Source organism: Rhinolophus sinicus, linkage group LG01, assembly GCF_036562045.2.
Source record: "Rhinolophus sinicus isolate RSC01 linkage group LG01, ASM3656204v1, whole genome shotgun sequence".
In the NCBI taxonomy this organism is placed as follows: Eukaryota; Metazoa; Chordata; class Mammalia; order Chiroptera; family Rhinolophidae; genus Rhinolophus; species Rhinolophus sinicus.
Window position 1 is genome coordinate 35,651,347 of NC_133751.1, and position 16,843 is coordinate 35,668,189.

The following is a 16,843-nucleotide window of genomic DNA, read 5'->3' on the forward strand; positions in this document are numbered from 1 at the left end:
AATGTTTCCTTCTCTCTTCATTCTTGGACAATACTTGTAGAGATAGAAATAGGTAGCTTTAGTGCAAAGGCTACTCTCCTGATTCCTAAGATACAAGTTTTAAAATTCCCTATAAATATGAGAAAACATTCTAGGTGTACTCATGCCTTTTACAAAGTACTTCAGATGGTTGCAGTAATGCATCTCTTTCAGTTCCTTCTTCCACCCTGACCTCCTTACCTGATTCATCTGATGACTTGAAAGAAAAGAGAAAGCTTCATTTAGGCATTGATGTGTCTGTTGTATTTGCTGCTTCAACACTGGACAGGTGCTGTTCTCCTGTTTTATTACTAGAAAAGCAGGCCCGAGATTGATCATTTTGGGATCACCGCAGGCAACAGAAAGGTAGAGCTCTTGGATACAGAGTCTGCATCTGAGAACGAGTAGCAGTGGAGCCCAGCAAGGCACACCTGGAATAACTGATTCACAGCTTTGAAGCATGTATCTAAAAGGTTCATATGCCATTATAGTTCCAGGAATTTTCCCTTGGTTTATCCGTGGTCTGCCTAAATCACCACTTTTCACCCCATTTCCTAAGGCTAAATTTCGGGGATCTAATTATCTTCATTTCCAAGGATGGGGGAAGATCAGCTTCTTCATTTATACCTGGAAATACTTCCTTCTTTTATTCCTACGGAGATATTCTGGCCCTCTGCTGTTGGCCCCTTCTTAGTCATAATCCAGCTCTTCTCTTTACCCTGTGCATCAGCCACAGCACATACTTTCCTGCCCATTCAAAGGGAAAACATTTGGTATAGAGACAATTTGGGGCTGGAAATCAGTTTAATTTATTTTGTATCCTGGTGCTTACCAGCTGCATGACCCTGCAGGGAGGAAAAAAATGCTTTTTCTTCTGTCCTGTTAGGTTCAGTATTTAGGATACTGCAAATTAAACCAGCAAAACATAAACAGGATAAATGGTTTATTACATATGATAGGAGGCCTTCATAAAAAAACAGTGAAAATCCCAAGAAGTGTCTAGAACCTGTGACTTATATACCATTTTAACAAAGAACAACAAGTTTGTGGAAAAGTGCCAAGACAAAGGAAAAGAGGTTTAGGGTTTTAGGGATGGCAAACTGTGGAGAGCTAAATATATGGGGGAACCGATGGAAGATAAGGATTGTCTGGTAAGGTTTGTTAGGTAGATACCCCTTAGTGCTATGTCTGGGCTGGAAATAGTCTACAGTTGTCTCCTGTGTAGGCAAATAGTGGGAGAGCAAAGCACATCATTTTTTTCAGTTTGCTGTTTCTCAGTTGTCTTCAGCTCAAAATAGTCTTCTGCCAAGCTGTCATATTTCAGGTTGGTATATTATGATCCTCTTCATCCTCAACAAGGTTACTCAAGTCTTGGAACCTAAGCATTATACTCTGTAAAAGAATGTAAAACCTCATGCACGTGTTTCCCCGAAAATAAGACCTAGCTGGACAATCAGCTCTAATGCATCTTTTGGAGCAAAAACCAATGTAAGACCCAGTCTTATTTTACTATAATATAAGATCAGGTCTTTATAATATAATATAAGAATATAACATAATATAATATAATACCAGGTCTTATATTAATTTTTGCTCCAAAAGACGCATTAGAGCTGATTGTCCGGCTAGGTCTTATTTTCGGGGAAACACGGTACTTGTTGTGGGATAAATGCCTCTTACTCACTGCCTTCATAGGGTTCTGCTCCCTTTTCAAAGCCTCTGAGAAAAGGTCTTCTCTATTCCAAATATTCCTGGATTCTACACGTCATTTTCTTTCCTCTTCTGCCCATTTTTTTTTTTTTCTCTTAAGTTAACTGAATATCCTAAGTGGATAATCCTACTTAGAAGTTGGGAGGAAGGGGAAAAGCTGGAAAGGGATAAAGACAATGACGTGGTAGGAGACTGAGGAAATTCGAACATTTATCATCTTGGTCCTGCCCCATATACACATAGAAGCCAATGTACAGAAATGTAATCTCTGCCTATAACACCCCCTTCATCCTCTGTTCCCTCCATCTGCAAATAGTACAATTCTATGAGTCTTGGAATGCCCAACCCAGATCTTATGTCTCTATTGATACTTTATTTGAGTAACATACCTGGAAGTAAATTTTCTCACTCCAAACATCTATGGGGTTTTTTGTTTTGTTTTGTTTTTTCATTTTCTTATCAATCTAATTTATTTATTGAGTTTTATTGTCCTGACCACTTTCCACATTTTAGTATAGCTGCATATCTCAAGTTTCTTCTTAATTGACCTGCAGAACAACCTCTCAGTGTTTTACAACATGAAAATTAGATGAATGATTATACTTACATGGTTGAATTCAGGTCTAGAAATAGAAATATTACATTTAACAAATCGTTATGGATGGGCAACATCCTGGTACTATTACTGTCCTACCATCACTAAATGTTGTAGAAGAAAGAAATTCTGAGAGATAATTCTTTGGGACCATGTTGATTCTCTGCTTGCTACTTAGGTTGCCCATTGTACCAGTAATTTAGCAATGTGAAAGATGATTATTTTCCTTAGGTGTTTTCATGGATTCGCTGCTTGGTAGCAATTCTGATAACTTCTGATTTAGGCAGAATATAAATCAGGAACCTTAGGAAACACTGCTATATACCATCACTACATCTGTGAGCCCTCTCATCTTCCAGTTTGGAAATTTAAAATGAAGCTCTTTTTTATATTTTTTTTCAACTTCACATACACTGGTTTAAAGTTAAAGCAGACTCTTAAAATCTGACCTTTTCTGAAGTTTTAGAAATTGAATAAATGGAAGTCAGTGAGTGATTTCATTTCAGTTGAATTTCCCACAGGGGGGCTGAGGAGAGTTGTGGATCACGTTTTATGTCATTTGATGAGAATGAATCCGTGATCATCTATGATTTAAAGCTAGATAAATTTACCTATTATGGCAACTGGGTCTTGTGTTAATATATGACGTGTTACTGCAGGTTACTGCTTTATTTCTTCAAGACTTTAGGTGAATTTTCTTTTGCAAAATACCAAGAGCGTATCTGTATGTTTTACTTCTTTAATGATCAAAAGGACACTGTACCCTATATTTAAGGAGAAGAGAGCTATAGTTGGTGACAAAGTGGATATATATAATTTTTTAAATTAAATTATTATTCACTTATCTAGAAGGTGAGCCAATAAATGCATCTGTGTTGCTATAATTGATTCCATTTGCAAATTGTGATTTTGCAAACGAAACTCAATTTGCTATTTTCTTGACACCGTTTATTTTATATAATTAAATTCATGTTTATGCCTCAAAGAGAGAAAATGGAAAGCATGTCTTTCTTTCACCATCTATCTCTATCTTACCATAAATTTGGTTTTCAAATTGGTTATTTTTTAAGGGAAGACAAAGCATGAAAGAGTTCCCTTGTAACATAAAAAAAGAAAAAAAAAACAAAAAAAGAAAAAAAAACTGGCTTAATTGTTTTTAATGTTTTCTGGTTTCCGACTCTATTTTACTTCCTGACAAGCCCCTATTTCCTATTTTCCAGCTCTGCCTCCTTCCCATCTTGTAACTTGACATGAAGACATTAAAAGACTGTTGGAAAATTGTCTTATACCTCTAGCACTCTGCATTTTACCCTGTTACTCAATTATTTGTTGAATGAGAGCTTAATTTTCCCTTTTATGTAAAACTTGGTGTGACAGAAGGCAGTAGTTTGGAGGTAGTGGCTCCCAGACAGTGTAGGGGTGGTGAGACAGTGCACCAAATACCAGGGAGCAGGGAGGTATTAGGAAGGAAAGGATGGATACAGGTTGTGCCCCTGACTAGGAAAACTCATCTAGCCATCCAGGATTACTGGAGCTGTAAGATCCATGAGGTTAGAGAGTAACCCCTCCTTTGTTGCTCTTCTCTTATATTTCATACATCTGGCATAATACCTGGCATGGGGACACAGAAACATGCTATCGATAAACTTACTATTAATAAAGTTTGCACATTTTCTAAGTGCAAAATGGAATTAAATGATTCTCTTTTTAATCTCTGAGATACTTTAAGTTATCCCAGAGTGTTTTGAAAGGTGATCCTCTTTTGATAAAAGACATGTTCATATACAAAAAGATATTAATGTGATCTGGATAATTACTATAGAAACAATAGCAAAGTTTCCCAATTATTTATGTTCCATCTTGAGTAGCATGGCAGTGGCTCACACTTTGCAATAAAATATTTGGTGATGTGGGTAGAAGGACTTTTAAAATTTCTATTTTGGGTGCAAATGTAGGATTTCTAATCAGTACAGCACCTTTTAAAATCATTCAGTTGACTCCTGTGTATTTAGGGAGAAAAGAAATGAGGAACATGAATAGATTTCCTAAGAGAGTTAGAGTGAACAGTGATTAAGTTTAGAACATAAAATTACCATTTATGATTAGTTCAGTTCAATTAATTCCATCTATCCATCCCTTAATTCATTTATTCAATCAACCATCATTTATTGAAAAACCTGTTTTGTGTCAGGCTCTGTGCAAAGCCTTGGGGATACAAGGATCAAAGACACCATCAAAGAATTCAGAGTCTCGTGGTAAAGACAGAGCTGTAATTGCAGTACCCGAGGGCAGCATGAGGCTTATGCTAGGGAATAACAGGAATCTGGAAGCACATGAAGCAGGCAAGTAGTGCAGGTTGTAAGTCACAAATTACATGAGAACCGCATGGAAGGTGAGAGGAACAGGTGCCGAACAGTGACCAAAATGCAGTCCTCACTAAAACAGACCATGTTCTCTGCCTTCCATGAACTAATAATTCTGGTTTCTCTTAGGCCTAATGCATACCCTATAGGCAATCATCTTTGAGGATGCTTTTAATTCTGAGTGGCTTCAGTGAAGTTTCTGGTAAATACATACTGGGTATGGAATTCTAAGTCTCCAATTGCCTGTTTGTTCTAAGATTCCTGGCTTGTGTGCTGCCATTCCCTCTGCCAAAATATTTCATCACTATCACGATTTTTGCTCAGTCAGTAATACATTCAGAAGTCACCTAGAAGTACAGCAAGAAAATCCAACGAATTGATGTTAAGTTTGGTAACTGTGACATGTTCATAATTTTTTCCATATTATCTATGAAACACTGTAAACCTGTTGGTGCCAAGGAAACTCTTGCATTCCTGTCTTAATTAAATCTCTCAAACCAAGTAGGTTTCTGCAGGGTATAATCCATTCATTCAGGTGTGAAAGACTGGAACCTACTTACATATTCACAACCCTGATAGCTGTGTCTGGGATAAAATAAATTTATTTCTGAGTTGTCTGGGTTCTGCAGATACTGCAATTACTATTGTATATAGGAGCTTTCGACTAAAAGACTAATTTAGGGTAGTTCTAAAAAATACTGGAAATGTGAAAATAGATTGTAAGCTCTTGGGGCAAAGACAATGTTTTAATTTTGGTTCTCTTTACAGCTTTGAAAGTACTGTGTGTCCCTAAAGCTCCTTATAAATATGTAAATAAAAATGAAATGATGAGCTGAACTGGAATAAAGGAAAGAGACTCCTTTTTATAAAATGGCGTTTATAAGAGAAAAAATAACTAGACTTTAGAAAATGCAGCCATTGGAAAAGAATGTTCTGCAATGTATAGCTCTAGTTTTATTTCCTTAGACTTATCACAATGGGAATAATATTTGTTTGAAGTTACATTAATGATTTGCCATTAAAGAGGCTAAAATCACACTGGTAGTACAATATATGGCAAGTAGAGTAATTATATGAGGTGTGATCAAAAGATATGGTGAATGTTTAAAAAAGAAAGTATTACAGTAAAAGACACATTGTCATTAATTCCCCTCAAAATACTCGTTCTCACTTCGAACACACTTATCCCACCATTTGTGCCACTTTCTGAAGCAGTTCTGAAAGTCCTCTTTCGTGAATGTCTTTACTTCATCCTCCATCATGACAATGCTCCCTGTCACACATTGCTTCTGGTGCGGCAATTTCTGTTAAATAAAAGCATTAGGTGTGTCCTCATCCACCTTAGTCACTGGATCTGGCACTGTGTGACTTCTGGCTCTTCCCCAAAGTCAAAGTGACCATGAAAGGTAAACTTTTCGAATCCATTCAGGACATCGAGGCAGCAACGACAGGACAACTAAAGACACTCACGAAAGAGGACTTCCAGAATTGCTTCAGAAAGTGGCAAGAATGGTGGGAAAAGTGTGTCAAATGAGGGGTGGGGGCATTTTGAGGGGGATTTGTGGCAATGTGTCTTTTACTATAATATTTTTTTTTATTTAAATATTCACTGAATTTTTTTTATCATAGCTTGTTCTTAGTTACCTTTTCTGTCACTTGTGGGGAAATGGCAGAACTATCAGGGGAACAGAGGAGCCAAATTCAGAGGGATTAAAAAGACACATGACTGAGTTTAACATATTTGAGGAAGCTATCCTGTGGATACTGACAGGCACAGGAAAAGTGGTGAGAGAGTTTTGGAAATTTCTCTAAAAGTGAAAAAAAAAAGACAGTATTAAAGGCAAAGCATAAAGATAACTATGCTGATGAAAAGAAAAATAAAGAAACCATAGGAGGCCACCATCTGTAAAACACAGTCTGTTTTTAAGATCTAAAATGCAAAAAGCAATTATCTGCTGAATAGAACAAAGCAGATCATCCAGGATGAGAGTAAGGGAATATCAGAAGCCTGCAGGGTGGTCAGAGAGGCCAGGACACAAAATGAGTTCCAATTAGAGCAGGTCACCAAGGAGAAGGAACAAGCCTTTCATAACACTTTTGAAACAAGGGCTAGGTAAAGGGATGTACAGGCTCCCCAGTTAATAAGGAGGGGAAGCAAATAACACGACACACAGAAAGCTTAGCTTTATATCTATTTATTTTTAGATTATGATCAAGAAAAAAGCATGTACAATAAGAGACTCTAAATACAAACCACAAATAGAGGCTCAGAGATAGTCATTAAAGGAAATATCAAAAAATTAAAACGTAACTCATTTTAGCTAAATGCAATAGATTACCTATAGTAATCAATGAGATGGACAGAATATTCTTGGACAAAACTCCACAAATCAGAGTTTTAAGAAACCATTTGGGAGAACTCACCCACTATTATCAAACGGCTGGAAATGAAATTATTGCAACTAAATTTAAATGTAGGAGATGCTGAAAATATGTACCTTTAACCAAATTTCTTTTCATTCTAAGAAAGGAACTTGACCATTTCTTTCCAAATCAAGCATTCATGTCTTAATTAGTAATAAATATAGGCCTATCATTAGAAAACTGGGTGAACTAATTTTTTTTTTTTACTGATCTTTAAGCTAAATGGGAAATGTGTCTGTTTATATTTTCTTTATATTATTTCCCATTAATACAATACATAGCATAAGTTTAGTGACAATGTTTTACATCTAGAAATACAAGAATATCTGAAAATGGTATGATGGATAGATGGTCTCTAGTCCCTTCAGAATTAACAAATTTCATTGACTATTTATTAACCCTCTCATGTGGATATTTAACCAGTTTCTTGAACATCTGAACACATTAGGATAGTAATATGAAATGGTTTTGTTTTTCCAGTCTTCTCATTCAAGCACACTTTTGCGTCTCCCTTTATAGCTTTCTGAATAGGGGGAGGTAGAAGAGTGTGGTGATTAATAGTGAGGACCTGAACCGCCTGGTTCCAGCATATGCTAGTTGTGTGACTTCGGAAAGTTTCTTAACTTCTAATGCATCAGTTTCCACATCTATAAAATGTGAGTGATAACAGTACTTCAAAAAATTGTTATGAGGATTCATTGAATTACTCTGTTTAAATCCCAGTACCTAGTAAAGTAAACACTCAATAAATGTTCTCTATAGTATTATTCAAATTCCATATTCCCCCAGTCATGTTTGGCTATTAAAAACTCAGTCCTATTTTTTTTTAAATTTTTAATCTGTATCCTCTCTTCTCTCAATTTAGGGTTGACCCTAGGTTTCAGGGAACTGCTTTAAAGATGGCAGTATCTCTTTCAATCTTCTTTTAGGTTCTAACTATTGTGGAATCAAGACAAACATTTGGATTCTGGGGGAAGACTCATGAATCCTATGAGAAAGCCAGCTGTGAAGCTCTTGCCATGTAGTGGGGACTGACATGGTAGATAATAGTAGGAAAAGCAGGAAGTGTATGGCACGAGCTCTCTCCCGGCTTTCTCATGGGCAAATGCATGTGTTCTTGGGAAGGTTGCTGTGGGAATTCCCACAGCAGTTACTTGGTGTAGATTCTGGCTCCACTTGACATCTTTGACATTCTTTCACACTCTCCCTACTTCCTGTTAACTGGTGAACCTCATAGCTGGAGTCTCCTGAACAAGCAGGCCATAGTCTTAGGAAGGAACTGACCAGACAGCCAGGGTGCTATTTGTCTGGAGGTCTCTCAGCAGTCACGTTATTTCTGTGCAAAGTGGTGGGAATGCAGGCTACTCCACCCACCCTCAGCCTTCTGTTTATAAAGATTGGGGTAGCAAAACTAATGGGACAACCTCTTAAGGAGCCCCAATTGTTGGCAATGCTTTTTAGAACACAGGATGCTCAATATCTATTTTGTCTTAGTTTGGGGGCTAGCCAACAATTCCGGGGCAATAGGAAAACTCCTCTAGCAACTTGTCACAGATATACAGATCCATTAATTTACAGCCAAAGCTACTGATTTTAGTCTTTTAACTTTGGAGACTTTCTGTTCCATTCCCCTCTGTCATTGCTCAATGAGAACATCCCATATACTGCATGTAAGATTTATCACTCTCCACCTTTGAGTGTCATATGTGAAATTCATTTTTAATGACATCTTGAGAATTCCCATTAAGAAAAAGTGATGCAGAATGACTTATATGGGTAAATTCAAAGATTACATTTTTAAAAGATACTTTGTTTATTGAGTTTACGGGCAAAAAGAATAAGAGTGGGAAGATTCCAATCATTGGCTCCGCATTCCTATACTCCTGGTCTCGTTTAACATATGTGAGTACTGTGGGAGGATGTGGTTCCCTATAATGTAAATGACTCCTCCAAAGTCACTGTTCAGCTCTTTTTGTTCATTTCTCACATCTCTAGGAGTGATGGAACAAACAGTAGAGCAGGGCCTGGGTTTTCATATTAATGGTAGAATTATAACATCAGCTGCAACATCTCAGGAAACAAGACATAGACATTTCATAATGCTCATCCCAAAACTTTGTTGGTTTTAGGTAGAGCCAGCTTTTCACTGGCTCCTCTCTAGGGCTGTTACACTTGAAACAGGTTGTTTTATTCCTGGTTTAATTTCTTTATCCCAAGATTCATGTGGAGGAAAGGTGATCTGATACTGTATCTTATTTGAAAAGCTATGTTTAATGATTCAGAACTTTAAAAAATATGTGGCCTTAGATTCTTGCTTCCTTGATTTCTTTTTTTTTTAAATAAGGAGGGGAAATACCTATGAGGAAAAATATCTAATATAGACTGAAATCTGCTTTAGCTTTTATATTCTAACTGCCAAGTTTCAATAATAAAAAAGAAAACTTTAAGAAGTCATTTCAACAAGATGCTGCCATTTCTTTGGATACTTCCCCTATTAGCTCATTATACCGACTTTCCTTTGATATTGTGTGGTAGTCCCTTCTCAATTTAAGTCTGGTGTGAGAAAATTGGGAAATAACACTTTAATCCTGGAGGACTGATTTCATTAAAGATCTTATGTATTGGTGATCCAGCCTTGCCGTCTTAAGTATGGCTCAGAGATGACATTGATGAAATTGTTCCTGTCATTAGAAGTGACGTCTAACACAGTTGTAACTCCCAGAGGTATAGGAGTGCTGAGTCATGTCAAGAGACTCTAGATTAGGAATTGAAATTCTTGATTTCTACCAATTCAAAAAGCCACTCTCTGGGCCTCAGCTTGAAATGCAGTTCAGTAGTAGGTCTTTTCCCCTAGCTATTACTTTTGTCTGGGGTTCAACCCAAAATTATTCCTGCATTTTGTCATTTGTGTTTCAAAATAAAAGTCATAAGGCTTTAATGATAGTTAATATTTATTGAGTATTTACTATGTGTCAGACATTGTGTTAAGTACTTCATATGCATTATCTCACTTAATCCTCACAACCTTTTGAGGTTAAGTGTTACTTTATATATAAAGAAACTGAGTTCTAAAGAAAATAAACATCTTCCTCAAATCCTGAATGTTTATAAATGGTGGGAATCCAGGTCTTTTTGGCTTCAGAGTCCACATTTTTAACAAACTACTAATATTGCTATTAAAACTATTTAGACTGTGTTCCTTATTCCTTTGTCAATTAATTAGGTAATTTACTACAGAGGGACATGATAAGGTTGAAATTTTAGTGACAAGTTTTCAGATCTACACTGCAAAATAATAGTTTTTTGACTGTGTTTCTCTCTGATAGTCCAATAAATCTTCATTGTATAGTTGAATGCTACTTTACATGTCAGAGATTTGGTTTCTCACAAGAAGTTATCAACCTCATGGATGATATTATTTGTTTAATGTATTCAGTTTGCATTCTGTTTTTGCTTAATTTTGTTGCTTTGGTTCTGTTCCTGTTGACATTTTGTATTTTCTGCCTAAAACTTGGTCTGTTGATCTTTGTTCCTTGTAGTTCATTTAGTTGCCAAACTTTTACTAAGTATTTGTGTCAGTTAGTGTTGTTAATAAATGATTTAAAATTGGTACCTAAAAACGATACTTAACTATTGTTAATGGGCCAATACCAAATGGAAAGAAAATTCTGAGAAACTGCCAATTTATCTTTTAGACAAATTGTTTCATCCTTTTATTAGCCTGGAACAAGTGTAGTCACTACTGTTAATAGCAAGTGGTACCATTCACTGTGATGTGATCCCACCATGCACCAAGTGGTTCATGTGGAATATTCTATCAAAGTGGCTGTTATCCTAGGGCTTCTCTTTTTTCTGTAGTTATGTTTTTATTTGTGAAACAGCAGAAGTTTCATTGCAGGAAAAAAAAAAAGAGTCAGATAAGTTGGAAGTGGTTTAATCCAACCAGAAAGAAAAAGAAGGAAGAGGGAAAAAACAATTATTTTTGTGAACATATGCTCAACAGACTAGAGACAATGTCTTCTTTCTTCTCTTTCTAGCCCTCCCCAAACACCGGAAGGAACCTGAAATCTTGGAGTCATATAGACTAGTTTTGGACTGATACAGATCTGCTAATGTTTAGGCATTTTTAAAGCTGCTTTAGGCCGGTCCTGTCATCATTTTGCAGCAGGAATTTTCCAGAATGAATTCAGATTTAGGGGGGACTTTTGTGTGTTAAACAACTACATAGGATGTGTACTTCATCTTTTCTTAAAGCATGTCTATTAGAACATGTTTTTAAGTCAAAATGAGAAAAGGTACTGTAAAAAGGTGGGGGCACTCAGTGAGAGGTGTGTTTTGAGAAATGTGGTTAAACAAAATTAAACCATTGTCTTTCTAACAGGATATAACAGACCTTTCAATATATTAGTGTGTAAAGCAAATCTCTAAGAGACAAGTTAATATGAATGTTTTTGTTTTTTTTAATATTTGACTACCAAAACCTTTTTCGGAAAGCAACAGTGGAGAGGAGTGTTTCTAGGAATATTTTATGGAGAAGACATGCTATTATAGAAATAGACATTTGAGTAGTCCCATCTTACTTGGTTAAAATGGCATAATTTCTCTGCTAACATAACCCCTTAATAAATATTTTCCACATATTTCTGATGGAGTGTAATTGTTACAACCGTTTTAGAAAACAATATGACAGTTCCTACAAAGAGCCATTATAGTGTCCACAACCTTTGATACAGTAATTACACTTCATAAAATATATCCTAAAGAAAGAATCTAACTAAAATAGAGAGCATGATATATGACTTTATTTTTTAATGTAGTATTTTTTTTAACAAAACATTATGGTACTGGAAAAAACTTAAATGCCAAAAGAAAGTAAGAAAATTGTACTGTATTATATGTGAATTTTACTATGGTCATCATTAAAAAGATGATTAAAAAGACTACGACAATATGAAAATCCTTAGCAGAAGACAATAAAAAGCACAATACAAAATTATATATACAGAATGATTTTATAAATGACAAAAGGAGCAAAGAAAATTTTTCTCAAAGAAAATATAAAAAGTGCAAATAGCTATTATGTTTTTTTGAGACTGGTAGGCTTATGCATGATTTTGCTTTTTCTATTCTTTTTTAAACAATGTGGTTATTTTTTATTTAAAATAGTACTTTAAAGAGATTTTTGCTAAATAAGAGCTAAATTGAGTCAATTAACCTCTTTTTGTATTCAAACGTTGACTTCTGAATGAGCAAGATTTGTTAATTGTACTTTCAATATACAAAGTCGGTCCTTTTTACACAATGCAGGCAGCCTGCCTCTTAGGGGTGAGGGAATTCCTCCAACTGGGTAAGGATGTTCCTGCTCAGGCCTTCACTGATAGAATGGGGAGGTTTTAGCATAAAATTTCAAATACTTGTGTAGTCTAAATACATGGACCTCAGTATTCTGCTTTTTGTGCTCTCCATAAGTGGTCAGGTAATAAAATGCAAAATGAAGAGAGGCTGATGCCAACATTTCTGTTTCATCCATTTACATGAGCTTTTTTTTTTTTTTATCCTCAAAATGAGCTCTTCAGTGTCTAAAGGTATTTCACATAGAAATTTTAACGTCATTGTTATTGAAGTGAATGCGGGTGGCAGGATCAATGATAAAAATCCTGTAGGAACATATTTGATTTCAATTTGCACCAAATTGTTAGTTATTAAATCCATTGTGAAATGCTCTGCAACTTGCTTAAATTCCTCACACTCTTGCCTGCTGAATAAGTGCCTCTGAGTCTTCTGATACTTTTTCACTTTTCCCCATAGTGTACAACTTGTCATTTAAAGATGCACCAGAAATTTATTTTTTCAAAATATGTGCACATTCGATTTAATGTCACAAAATTATCTTTATTAGTTTCAGTTCTGAAACAGTAAAATGATAGAGTTGAGTCATTTTGTAGTAATACAAGGCTCTTTTGTCTTGTGCTCCTAGGAATATTTGCTTACATAGACCCTTTTTACTCTTCAAATGCAAATTGTAGTATAACTTACTAATGTACTTTGGCTATACATTTTTCAATATGCTCATATGAAACTCACTTTCACAATTTTTCAGTAATTTGGGCTGTATTATGTAATTCTGAAATCTCCTTGGGGAATATTTTAAGAATAAAACCAATCAATGGTATTTACCTCTAGAAAAAACAGGTATATGATACTCAGGTATGGTGTAGAATATGTTCAACTGCAAATAACTAAGAAAAGCTTAAACAATTAATAGTTTATTTGTTTCTCATTGCAAGTGGTCTGGGAGAAGGCATGCAGGATTTGTAAAGTGGCAAAAGAAGGCCTCCAAGTACCCAGGCTCTTTTAATTTTACCACTTTAGCATCTGTAATATATTCTTTCATTTCAAACTTTTCATCCATGGTTTCAAGATGGCTTTTGCACCTCCCAGTGTCTTATCTACATTCCAATCCAAAACATGGCTCATGAAATAGGATGGGTCAATGCCTGTATTAGGAAAGGTCCCCAGGAATCTTGTGCAGACTTCTGTTTATATCCCATAAGCTGTGACTGTGTCATATGGCCACCACTAACTGTGCAAAAACTTTTAGGCCTCTAAAGAATGAAAAAATAAGACAGGGGTTAGGAGTAGATGTTGAGTGGTCTTTTTTCTAGTAACTGCTATATACCTCTCTAGAACACAACTTAGAACCATAAAATCATCAGAAACATTTTTTTCCCAAGCAAAATTAGGTGGTTCAAAGGTCAAACACTAAAAGTGATGAACTTCACTCTCATCCATCAACTGTGTTGTCTAGTTCTTACCAGAATTGTTACTGGATGAGGAGGCAGCCAGAACAAATGAACTACTGGCTCCAGGAGGGAGCACTCAAAGTTGGTGAACCAAAACTAAAGGATAAAGAAATATGAGGAGAAAAATCCTATAGGGGTAGTCAAGTCATGAGGTAGCCTAGGTTTATTTAAAATAAGTATAAGTTCTTTATTGTTCCAATAGAATGCAATAAATAATGAGTACAATGATGGCCTTTGAGTTCTCAAGAAATGAGATATTATGTTGAGTATTTGTTTTCTAATGAGGAGGAGATGGCAGAAAGATTCATCTTCTGTGTTCATAGTTGAAAATGTAACATGATGTAAGGAAGCAAACTGATAAAATATGTAAAATATGTTATGAACTAGAAAAGTTTCCAAGACATTTAGATTTTGTGAGTTTTGCTTTTTTTAAATGAGAAATTAACAGTGAGGCCATTAGGAGAAAAATTTATCTGTGATTACCATCATTTTGCATAGAAGATCATTTTAGTACCTAGAAAAGGAACAACCCAATCTTAGAATTAAACAAAAAGTCTTTAAATTAGAGTTAAACTTTATGGGGAAAAAAATCATACTTTCCTCTTCATGGTTTTTTTTTTTTTTCATTTTGGTGCAAATGAGCACAAAATCTTGGTCGTAGACCAGTACCAGTCAAGGGATGAATGTTTAGGGACCACTTACTCATTGTGAAGGATTTTGAATATCTGGGATTTGTTTGTGTTTTTCATGTTCTACAAGCATATTTGCAATTCATATTTGTTTGGTTGCTTTTGTGTGTTACTAGCCCACTCTCAGTGAGTTGCATGTGGCAGAGTATTTCCCTTTCATTGTCTGAAATAATCATCTTGATTTTGGGAAAAGGCCAGAATGGCAAACACTGTCCATACCATCGTGATCCTATCGTATGCCAATGTCAAACTTACTATCCATGGTAATTTTTACTGCCAAGGCCAGAAATGGTATCAGATCATATCTGAGCACAATGTTTCAGAATCCACATTCAATCCATTGGAGCTGATACATAAACATTTCTTTGTCCGTCTTGAGTTAGGTATTATCCCCCGAAGACCTTTGTTAAAATGTGCTTGTTATATGAAAGGGGAAACTTATTGAAACATCAGTTCAGATTAACCAGCTGTTGCATGGCAGAGAGAATAGTGCCAAGGGAATAAAAATAGAAATCAATTATATTGTAAAGGCACTGGAAAGAAAGGGATGGGAATGGAAGAGAGACTTCCAAGGAGCAACATGAAGGCAACCTTGGAGAGGCGGTGAGGTCACCATCAAACCCGTCTGTTGGAGCTATTCATTTCACCTGTTCAAATGCTCCCAGTGGCTTCACATGTGCTTGTCAAATTCAATCTGGATTTCCACCAAATACCCTGCACAAACTATAAACTCTGGCTAATTTGTCATTGATTCCAGAACATTGATCTGTTTGCATCTCTGGGATTTGACGTAGCTGTTCGTAAGCCCACAAACTTAAATATTCCAGGTAATTACATATAAGTAAAATAATTACAAGAATAATGTGGATGTTTGGCTAGCCATCTCTCAAACATTGCCTCTTCCAAAAATTATTTTCAGAAATCCCCCTTTTTCCCCTATCCCCCAAATAAGATAGGGGGTTTATTTACTGAATGAGTAGAGGAAATACATTGTAAAGCCACCTTCCCTATGCTTCCTTAAGTAGCATTCTTGGAATTAGAATGAACCACAGTGTTAAATAGCACAACTGTGATAGGACAGAATCTAACACATGTATCTATTGAATTATAATTTTTCTTTTAAAAATCATTTTAATTAAACATAAAAAGTAATAAAAGGACATTAGGGACATGAATCTCCCAAAATTATCACCCATAAAATTCTACCATACTAATAATCCAAATGCTTTGGCATTTTGGTACATTTCCTTATTTCCTTCTAGATGTTTTTTTCACTACACATTGTTAAAATATATTTGTATTTCACTCATTCAACAAATATTTATTGCATGAATTCTACAAGCCAGGTACACAATGCTGGCCAATTATGGGAACAGATATTTGTTTCACTTAATGTGATTTTACGTTTATATACTTGCATTTATGTGGTTTCATAGTTATTGAAACCTCATTCAACATGGATGTATTCAAATGTATGCAATATTTTTGTCTATTTATGTTATCAGTTTTTCAATGAATAAAAGTATATGTATTTCATATAGCATTTGATTCACATTGACATATTTCTTTCCAAAAGTTTAGATAACCATATGTATTTTAACCAGAAATATGTGAAAAAGCACACACCCTTCATTGCACCTTATCTTATATTTTAAATTGTCATATTTTATTGGCTAAAATATTCTATATTATTATTGTATTAATTTGCTTTGCTTGGTTTCTAGTGAGGGTCGTGTTTTTTTTGTTTGTTAAAGTTGGATATTGCCAACTTTTGCGACTTGCCTCTATAGAATTTCTGTATTTATTTATTTAGTGATTTTCTTATTTATAAGTGTGTTTTCTTTACTGAGGATAGTGATATGTTACTTTGATGTATTTTCAAACATTGCAGCTTGTTCTTTCATTTGATCTATGGTTTTACAACATTTGCAAAAGTTTAAAAAACAGTTTTGTAAGGACAAATTCATTGATTATTTTCTTCGTGATTTTTGTAACTTCTGATTGTAAAACCCTTCCCCTCTTCAGAGATTTGATGAATATCCAATTCCAATTTTTCAGTAGTTTGTTTTAAAAAATATTTAACTTTAATCTGTCTGAATCTGTTTTGGCAAATGGTGTGAGGTGAGGCTCTAAATGAATTTTCCCCAAGATTGCTTATCATTTATTTAAACACAAATCATTGAATAATTTACCATTCCCTTGTGATATGTGATGCTTTGTCTATGTCTACAATTCAGATTT

At 35.2% G+C, this 16,843-nt stretch overlaps 1 protein-coding gene across 12 annotated transcripts in view; it reads left to right on the forward strand.

The window, feature by feature from the left end:
• Window positions 1-16,843, forward strand: part of LOC109449436 (multiple epidermal growth factor-like domains protein 6) — a 731,002-nt gene that overhangs the window by 399,800 nt on the left and 314,359 nt on the right. The gene's annotated exons all lie outside the window — the stretch shown is intronic.